A 9,880-nucleotide genomic window follows, 5' to 3' on the forward strand; every position below is an offset into this window, starting at 1 on the left:
TCCTCTGTGGTATAATAACTGGAGTTAGTGTTGTTGTATCGATAGACCAGTATTGACAGCTTATCGATAGTTTCAATACTAACGATAGTATTGCTTTGAAACGATACTGGTCCCGATTCCTGCAGACACCTCCTAATTTTACTTCAAATTATACTCATCACGTCATTTTCTTATCCGCCGAAAAGGAAAGGGACGGATGATTGACAGCTGTTAATTTTAAATGAATGAATAACCCGGGCGAATCAAAAAGGTATCTCGCTGCTATGCAAACCGTTTAACGTGTGCTGTCAACTTAATTCTGTCGGGTTATTAGCCAATGCAATTTTTTAATGGGTTGTTTTAGATTTGTGCTTAAAATTGACGTGTGTTCCATAAATTTTATGCTTGTCGATTATCGGTCCCTGTGCTTTTCGGCGGATAAGAAAATGACAGATATAACTGAAAATAAAATTATTTATTTATTTTATTAGGTTTGCCAACAGACAAAAACACTTTTACATGTAACTTAACCTATTTACAAATACTGGACTAGTGCTATTATATGGTGTTTACAGAAATTAGCACCAGTATTTATCTAAATGAGATGTAATTACATATATAAAATAATTATAATGTAATGTCAGAGGCATAAATAAAAGTTTTAAGTTTACGCGGTTATTGTCATAATTAAAACACATAATAACGGGTTCTTACCGCGTTTAAATGGGGATATGAGACTCCCGATATTTCGACATTGTTGCATCACTGACACTGTTCATCCCGTGATCATGGCACTTGCAACAGTGTCGAAATATCGGGAGTCTCATATCCCCATTTAAACGCGGTAAGAACCCGTTATTATGTGTTTTAATTATAATTAAAGTGATTGTTGCTTGATATGTGGATCAAATTATATTGTTTGTCCTTATTTTGATCAGAATAATAATGAGTGGAAGATGTGGTGTGCCTGACTGTAATAACAAAGGTCATCATTCATACCCAAAAACAAATACAAAAGATGCATATGGAAGGAAACCACTATGTACAGCCAATTCCTGTTAGATAAAACTAAGACACACGCTGCTGTTGCAGACGCTGTGAGCCACACTCGCTAGTAGACCTTCAGTAGATCAGCAGCACCTGGCGCTCACAATTTGCAGAGGCGCGTGACTATGCCCTCCACTCCGCGCTGCTGCTGCAGGTGCTGTGAATAAAGAGTGTGACGCGGGGCTGAAGCTTGGCGGGACACGCATCCAAGTTTTATCCAATAGGAATTGTCTGGACCTAATTCTAGCCGGAATGATATCGGATAGACCTAGTTATATCCAACAGGGAATGGCTGGACCTAGTTGTAGCCGGCATGATGAAGGCTAGACCTAGTTTTACCCGAAAACAATCGGCTAGTACTAGATTTAACCACGAGTAAGTGGCTACACCTAGTTCTAACCGGCTAAAACTAGGTGTAGCCGCACTTCGGGTATTAGCCGTAACAGGTACACAGGACACATGCCTCGCAATGTTTGTATCCGCCTTAAGGTGAACTAACCAAAGCTAAGCGATCTTATCTTTGCACACCTTTTAATATTCAAAGTCATTAACCACTTCACGAGTCTTAATAAAAATGCTTTTTAAGTGAAAAAATATGTTTTTGTTGCTGGTAATATAATAGATTATCTACTTCTACCCTCACCTTCTCCTACATTTGATTACCACCATTTATCACCTTCAAACCATCATTACCCACTTAGGAAATAATCATATATTTACTACAAGTATATCTAGATCGAGATATTTTTGCCGCGTTATCCAATTAAAGGTGTGTAATTAGGATCTACCGGCAGTAATGGATGTGCTTGTATGCGCGCGCGCCGGTATAACTACTTAGTTACAAATTGGTTGATTGATATTATTGGCAGCTCCATCATTGTGTCCTCTTTGGAATTTAATTGTAATCTACAAGGGACTGAGAAAATTGAGTTTTTTTTTTCATACTACACGAATAATAAATCGGATATTACCAAGCATAGACGGAAGGCACGTCAAGCTGTGTGTCCCGGCTACTATTTACTGCACGCACTCGTTACATGAGGTCCATAATAACCCTGACATTAGTGTTGCTAAAGTTGGTTAACGACCTCACAAGTCACAATAGAAGAAGAAGATGCATAGATAAATACAAAACAGTAAGGATTGTTTGAAGCTGTTTATCGTCCCGATCATAGAGACCCCCCACACTAGCGTCTTTCGAGCGTCGACGCGACGTCGACGCACACAATCATAAACCAAGTAACCTGACCTCACCTGACCTACCATTCCTTTATGTAAACGACTACTTAATTTGGTCTACTATCTAAATATATAAAAAGAGAAACTGACTGACTGACATATCAACGCACAGCCTAAACGGCTAAACGTAGGCATTTGAAATTTGGAAGAGACGTAGCTTAGGTACCGTAGAGGTGCTCTAAGAAAGGAATTCCCAGAATTCCCACGGGAACGGCAATTAGCGGGAAAATACTTTTGTATGAAAAATGGCATGCAGATACCTTAGTTAAATTAAAGCATAGTTGCAACAGGATATTGCAAAATTCCCACTGAAATGGGAGTTAGCCGGAAGAAACATTTGTATGAAAAAATCGAAACCGCGTAAGATAGATGTTTTCAATCTAGCATGCATGCATACCTTAGTAAATATAAAGTTTAGTTATGGCTGTATTTTGAAAAATGGGAGTTAGCGGGAAAAAAAATGTAAGAAGAAATCTAAACTGCATAAGTTAGGTGCTTGAAATTTGATATGCACTCCCACACACGCAAAGATCTCTCTTTTATACCACGCCACGCGGACGAAATCACGGGCAAAAGCTAGTCTTATCTAAAGTGATAAAAAAATGTGTCACGTAGTGTCACGGGTTCGAAACTCGGCTCGGGGCCTGAACCACTGAATTCGACTTTATGAGTTTAAATTCACGTCGCATAGACGTCACACTGACGCTGGCACAACGACGACCCTCGAAAAACGCTAGTGTGGGGGGTCACATATAGGACCTAAAGTCGACTACAGGGCCACGGGTTGTCCACCTAAAATTCCCGATAAATTGCTATAAAATGTGAAGTAACTTGGAGATCCAGTCTGAAGGATGAGTTACGTGAAAGAAAAACAGTTGGAAAATGGCAGTTAGTTTTCTTCTTTTTCAAATCTTTGAGAGAATAAACATAACACTATGATTTTGCAGTTAACACTGCGCAAAGGGCTATAGTGTAAAAATATAACCAAAACAATATATTTGTTTACTCAAAATAATATGGGAAACTGTCAAAATTTAAGAACACTCAACAGTAGCGACACCTGACGGGAGAAATAGGTAGTGTTTATCCTCATTCGGCGAACAACAGACATCTGTCAAAAATCAAAGTGAATTACGTTACAAAAATAATTTGATTTTGAATCATCTCATCATCATCATCATCAGCCCATTAACGTCCCCACTGCTGGGGCACGGGCCTTCCCTATGGATGGGTAAGAAGATCGGGCCTTAAACCATCACGCGGGCCCAGTGCGGATTGATGGTTATTAACGACTGCTAATGCAGCCGAGACCAACGGCTTAACGTGCCTTCCGAAGCACGGAGGAGCTCGAGATGAAAACTTTTTTTTTGTGGTCACCCATCCAATGACCGGCCTTTGCGAAAGTTGCTTTACTTCAACAATCGCAGACCGAGCGCGTTAACCGCTGCGCCACCGAGCTCCTCAATCATCTACTAACTTATATTTCTAGATTGGCATTTTATAATTTCATACTTATTGTATTTTCGACCTGATGCCGTGAATTCCATATTTTTTAGCGGATGAGAAAATTACAGGTATAACTTAAAATATAATTCGGAGGTGTCTGTTGAAATTAGCTTGTAATATCGATATTCTATCTAACCCTTTAGGCGCAACTACATTGAACGTTATTCTAATTAGTTTCAAAACGACTTGGCACGACATTTATTGACTAATAATAAATGCCCTTTAATGTATGGTATAAGATACTATAAACTTACAATTTAATAAACGCTCGATTGCATTTTATATTCGAGCAAACACGGAACATACTCTATCACGTTTAATATGACAATTTATGCAGCTATCAAACTATAAAAAATGCAAAATTCTTGATAGGATGGTCATTTTAACGTGTATTTTCCGCCATTACATTTATAATCAAATTAATATATAATACCATGTCATCAAGCCTTCATGGCGTATTCATACAAATGTATGGCATTAAGTCCTATCAGTTATCATACAATAAAAATTGAATTGCTAACAATAAAATTGAGGTTCTAGTGACACCTGTTGAAGTGAACGTAATGTAATAGATCATTCAGTGCAGGTTGCGTTAAAAGTTGACGTAAAGTTTAATTTTAGTTTGTAATTCAATACTTTATTGTACACGGGTTTATATAGGCAGGCTGGCGGGGTCAGACAGGCAGTCGCTTCTGTAAAAACCAGACCTGCCAAATCTTCAGGTTAGATAAGCAGACCCTGTGAACAACGGGATAATGCTAGGGATATGATGATGATGACACGGGTCTATAGTATAGTATAGACTCTATACAAATAAAAATATTTATTTTTTACAAGTACTTTAATTTTTTTTTTTCGTGGAAAACCGTAAGGCGTTGGACTTCAATTTCAGGATAGTATCTACATAACTGATCTAATAATTCTTAATTCACTATCTCACCTGATGGTATCTAAAGATGTGGCCTTAGTTGGTACACACTTCCCTGGTAAATGCCTGTTCCCTCTAGTTCGTCTTGAAGCAGTTTCTCCTTGGTAATTTAACTAGTGCCTACTTCCGGGGCTCCGCACGGAATCTCCGTCACGGCTGACTAGGCGGGTGGCTGTCATTCAAACGTCAGCGCGCCGCTCGTAAATTATGACGTTTTTGTTGCGCCCGCGCACGCAAATCAGCGACGCAAAGAGTAGATGGGACGCAGATGTGAGAGTTGGCAGGAAGGCAAGGTGGATTCTACCTATAAGCAGGAGTTTGAATGTGGTTTTTCGCGCTTCTGTTATTTCACGAACTGATTTAATTTTTAGTTACTAAGTCAGTTGGTGAATCAACCAACTTATTTACCAATGCCGTAACGGCCATGACATTAATTGTAATCGAATTCAGTTAATAGAAAGTATTAGTATGCTTAAACATCACATATTAAAATAACAATTTTAAGATTTTTGTCTAAATAAAGGCACTCTGGGCATCATAATTTAATATTTAGTCTATGTTCGCAAGCAATATGCATCTCACGTACGCAAGGGTGGGCAAAGCTGGACTATTAGCATATTAATTATCGAACCCAGACCCAATGGTCGATGGCTGTCGGCTCGCGTGACTGTGCCGACAAGAAGCCCTGTAATCGATTGCTAACCCGACTCGATTGAATCGTATCGGTTCTCAGCCTGGGATTGTTTTGTTTTTCCAGGACATGAACTGTTTTAATCGATTATTGAATCGTTTTGTGAAAAATAAATGAGAGATTTACTAGCCATTAACTCGCTTTTATACTGGATTATGCGAATAAAAAACAGATCACGTTCAGTACTTGTCTTTGCAGGCATGTCGTAAAATCCGACAGAGGGATTGTGTCCTTTCTAATATGATGGAAAACTGTATGATCGACAACTTATAATCCCTTGTCATCACAAGGTTCATCATATCCATCTTAGGACTTCGTATCAAGAATGATTCAAGTTGTCTTTGATTATTTGTAGCTCTTCCCACCCCATTAGGGATTACGGGCGTGAGTTTATGTATGTTAGTATTAACTTGAGAAATCTTCATCTTTCGTGTGTCTCATATCCATGCGTAGTTAAATGTATGTAGATTGGACAATGTGTCTAAGTAAAAAGACATATATTATGATGACGAGCGAGTAGAGAAATGAAACACAGTACGTTATATTTGAAATTGCCTAAAAATATATATATTATACTATATACATAAAGTCTGACCTACACCTGGTTGTGCAACCAATATGTTGCCAGCAACCGATACCCGAATAATTTCCCGCTGGTGGCGACGCAACCATGGTGTCCTAATAAGATACTGCGCCAATTGTGTTCAAATCATACCTACTTCCCTGTGCACACTACAGTACATAGAAAACAGGTACCTGCCTGCAAAGTAAACTTGCATCTTTATATACCTGTAAACTATATACATGTATAGCAATATATCTCGCCAGCAACAACGCTGCAACCATCAACCATCACCGTCGATACGGCGCTCGATAACCAGCGCTGAAGTCAAAGAACGCCGGGCGAACATTTTATCGTAAATTGACGAGCATAGACTATGGGAAAGCATGTAGGTATGATAGCAGCCGGCGCGATAAGCGTAAGAGTGGAGAACAAAACTGCGGTAACCACAATCTGCGCGCCTCAATAAATTAGATCGCTCGTAAACATGCGCCGTCGAAGCTCGCTCGTCATCTGATATGCGGACATTGTCGGCTCTGTTCCCATGATCTATGATACGACACGTCTTTTCCTTTCATAATTCGGTCGTGTATTAGGTTCAAGTTAATTTTGATTACTAAATAAAGACATACCTAAAACTAACGAAAAACATTTTATTTTTTCTATTTAACATATTTATGAATTTTAATCAAGAAAAACGTAACAATAATTCCGACATTTTATCACGTTTTTCTATGACGTCACAGTGTGTTTTTTCATACAAATTCTATAGCAATTTCGTGTTTTGACGTTTAGTAAGCCATAGAGGCAGCCAATCAGCTCGCGACACCAAACACTTCAGGTCCCCGATACCGACCCCGCCGGCGTGGTCGACGATTTCCCTCATTCAGCGCTTATCGCTATCGACCCACTAGGGTCGATTAATTCTTTCAAATATTTTTCCTCTCAGACGACGCCCTGAGCCGAGGTTTGCGCCCAACTGGGCACCCTCAGGCCTGTTGTCTTAAACGTTGTACCGGGTGAGAGCCTTCAGCGCTCCCCATTTGTCCGGCCAAGTAGTTAATGCCATCTGCGGCAAATCTACAACAAGTCACTTCAGAAAAAAGCCGTGGTGTAAAATTGATGGAAATTTGTTATCTAATTTGAATGCATTATAAAAAATGTTAGGGGTACTTTATCCTTGATTTTATGATTGGTTTTATTTCGATTTATGTAATAGTTGTAACTCCGAAAGACATTGGAAAATACTTCGTATTTGTTTTGCGAGAAATATGACGTCGTTGATGTAATTTTTACAGAACTTGTATATTATCCTATAAGTAGAGAAGCGCTTATTTTGGGAATTATGACGCTGTTTTAGTTTTGCTAGGTTGATGAGATTGGTCAAGCACCTCACAACCCACACGTAAAGAAGGCCTGCTGAAAGAAAAATATCTTATCATAATTATTTGAATTTCGTCTTTTGATCCAATTAGGAATCAAACCCGCAACCTCGGCCGTGACAAGGGTAAGTTGCTATGCTCTACAGAAACCGTCATACATTTTTTTGTAGTAGTGTCGTAAGTCAATGTAGCTGCGCACTAGACAGCGAGTGCACCGACACAGGAGCTTCTAGGTAGCGGCGCCCGCGCCGCCGCGCCGGTCTCACCTTGTGCGCCTGCGCTGTGCCGGCTCGCACACAACAAAGTAACACGACGCGCAATAATAGGACATAGTAGTTCTTCAATACATACTTTCTTAGAGGCGTTTAAACCTTGTTCTATACTTTTTTACCTATTAGACTAATGAGAAGATCATTTGTGTAAACACAACCGCTATGTCTATTTATTTTACATAATAAGAATTGGCCTTTGATAGACAACAGTGGAGAATGCTACACCGTCCTTTTTTTTGACGTGACTTATTGTAGATTTGCCGCAGATGGCATTAACTACTTGGCCGGACAAATGGGGAGCTGAAGGCTCTCACCCGGTACAACGTTTAAGACAACAGGCCTGAGAGTGCCCAGTAGGGCGCGAACCTCGGCTCAGGGCGTCGTCTGAGAGGAAAAATATTTGAAAGAAATTAATCAACCCTAGTGGGTCGATAGCGATAAGCGCTGATTGAGGGAAATCGTCGACCACGCCGGCGGGGTCGGTATCGGGGTCCTAAGAATGCTACACCGTTGATGAATAATTGTATCATACAACATAATATAAACTCACGACTATATCCCAACTGGGGTAGTCAGAGGTATATCCATTGCAACGCCCTGGGATTCAAACCTGCGAACACACGGTGGGTACCACGTCTTCGGAGTCGTATCAAAACTTGGAAGTAACTAAAGTACCACTGTTCAACACCTGTCGAGCATTATTTTATTTATATTTAAGCGCAGTTGCATTACCGGTGAGGACATGAATTATTAATATAAATAACTGGCGAAAAGATACTGTCATGAACCTTTATCTTTAAGTCATTCAACACCTTTTTGGTTCCGTATATTATTGTGCAGGGAATATCATATATCAAGGTCTTCTTATTAACATTTTTTTTTTATTTATAGAAAGTTATATTCAGATTACATGGTGATTGATTTATCGTCACTTGTACCGTGAGGAAGCTCGCTAACATTCTAAATTGCACCAACCGGGAATCGTACCTAGAACCTCTGGTTCCGGCAGATCACAGCGGTCTTATTATTATCTTTGTAACATCTACCCACTACACCTGTGTGTCACAATAAATAATTTGAATTTCAATTTGACTTTCACCACAAACGACGCTTGTTTTTTTGTTTTGTTATGGCTAAATCTAATTTGTTGATTTGGAAGTAGGTGAAAAAACTCAAGAAAAAATAAAACGTACGCTCCGCCGCGACAGTGTATCACTGCCGTGACCAGGATTCGAACCTGGGTTACTACGGCCACAACGTAGGGTCCTAACCACTAGACGATCACGGCTGTCGGAGCTGCGAGAGAAGCGGCGAAATTTGTGAACGTATTACAAAAACTTGCAACACTTTCATTTTGTTAATTTGTCACAGTTGCGCAAGCGACTGCAAAAAGTGAGTGTCGAAAGAGATTGGTACACGTTATTTCTTTTTTTATTATAATGAATGAAGTTGTTTATAATTACTGATCATACAAAAGGAAGTATTTATATATTTCTATTTATCTATAAGAAAGAAAGTGCATTTCTTCGAGGCAATGACGTCATAAATCGTCTGAAACAGACGTATAAGGCCAATGATGATGATGTTATATTCATTTATTAGGCAAAGGTAAGAATCTATTTATTATTATTTTATTTTAATTTTTTTCACTACAAATGTCTAATTAACAATAACATATTCATGCCGTATTTCTTTAAACAACTTATCTTATAATTAGTTTGCATTGGTCATTTAGGGATATTCAACGTTAAACAACTAATTACAAGCCCTTATTAAGTGTCGGTAATTCCATTATATAGCACCTGGGCGTGAAAAATTACCAAAATGTGTCTTTTTCTTTAATTAACTGGCAAAATAGCAATAACACTATGTACCCTTGACATTCGGCATGGCAATAGTCTATTTTTTTATCTTTTTCGTTGAATTTTATAGATAAAAGATACTCCATACATCTGTAATCACTTTGTAACTGCCACTGTATTGGAATGTACTCTCAATTCTTAATATAGTTAGTAGTAGATAAGATAAAGTTGTTTGCACCTAGATAAACAAATATCGAAATATTATGAACAATCACAATGTTTTTCCTCTTCAAATAAGACGAATTGATTGATTGATCTGGAATAGGTACGTAACACACATAATGATTCACATGACTGTGTCAATTTGAACGATGCATTATGTTTTATTGTGCATGTGTACATATGTGTGTATAATGTACCTTACTGTGTAAATTTAACTTGTTATTGAGATTTATATTGCATAATAATTCCG

The 9,880-nt window shown here is 38.7% G+C and overlaps 1 non-coding gene across 1 annotated transcript; it reads right to left on the minus strand.

Annotated features, from left to right (window-relative positions):
• Positions 1-8,822: 8,822 nt before the first annotated feature.
• Positions 8,823-8,894, minus strand: Trnah-gug (transfer RNA histidin (anticodon GUG)). The gene has a single exon. It is a non-coding gene; the product is annotated as a tRNA-His (tRNA).
• Between the last annotated feature and the right edge of the window lie 986 nt (positions 8,895-9,880).

This window comes from Pectinophora gossypiella, chromosome 6 (genome assembly GCF_024362695.1).
Source record: "Pectinophora gossypiella chromosome 6, ilPecGoss1.1, whole genome shotgun sequence".
In the NCBI taxonomy this organism is placed as follows: domain Eukaryota; kingdom Metazoa; phylum Arthropoda; class Insecta; order Lepidoptera; family Gelechiidae; genus Pectinophora; species Pectinophora gossypiella.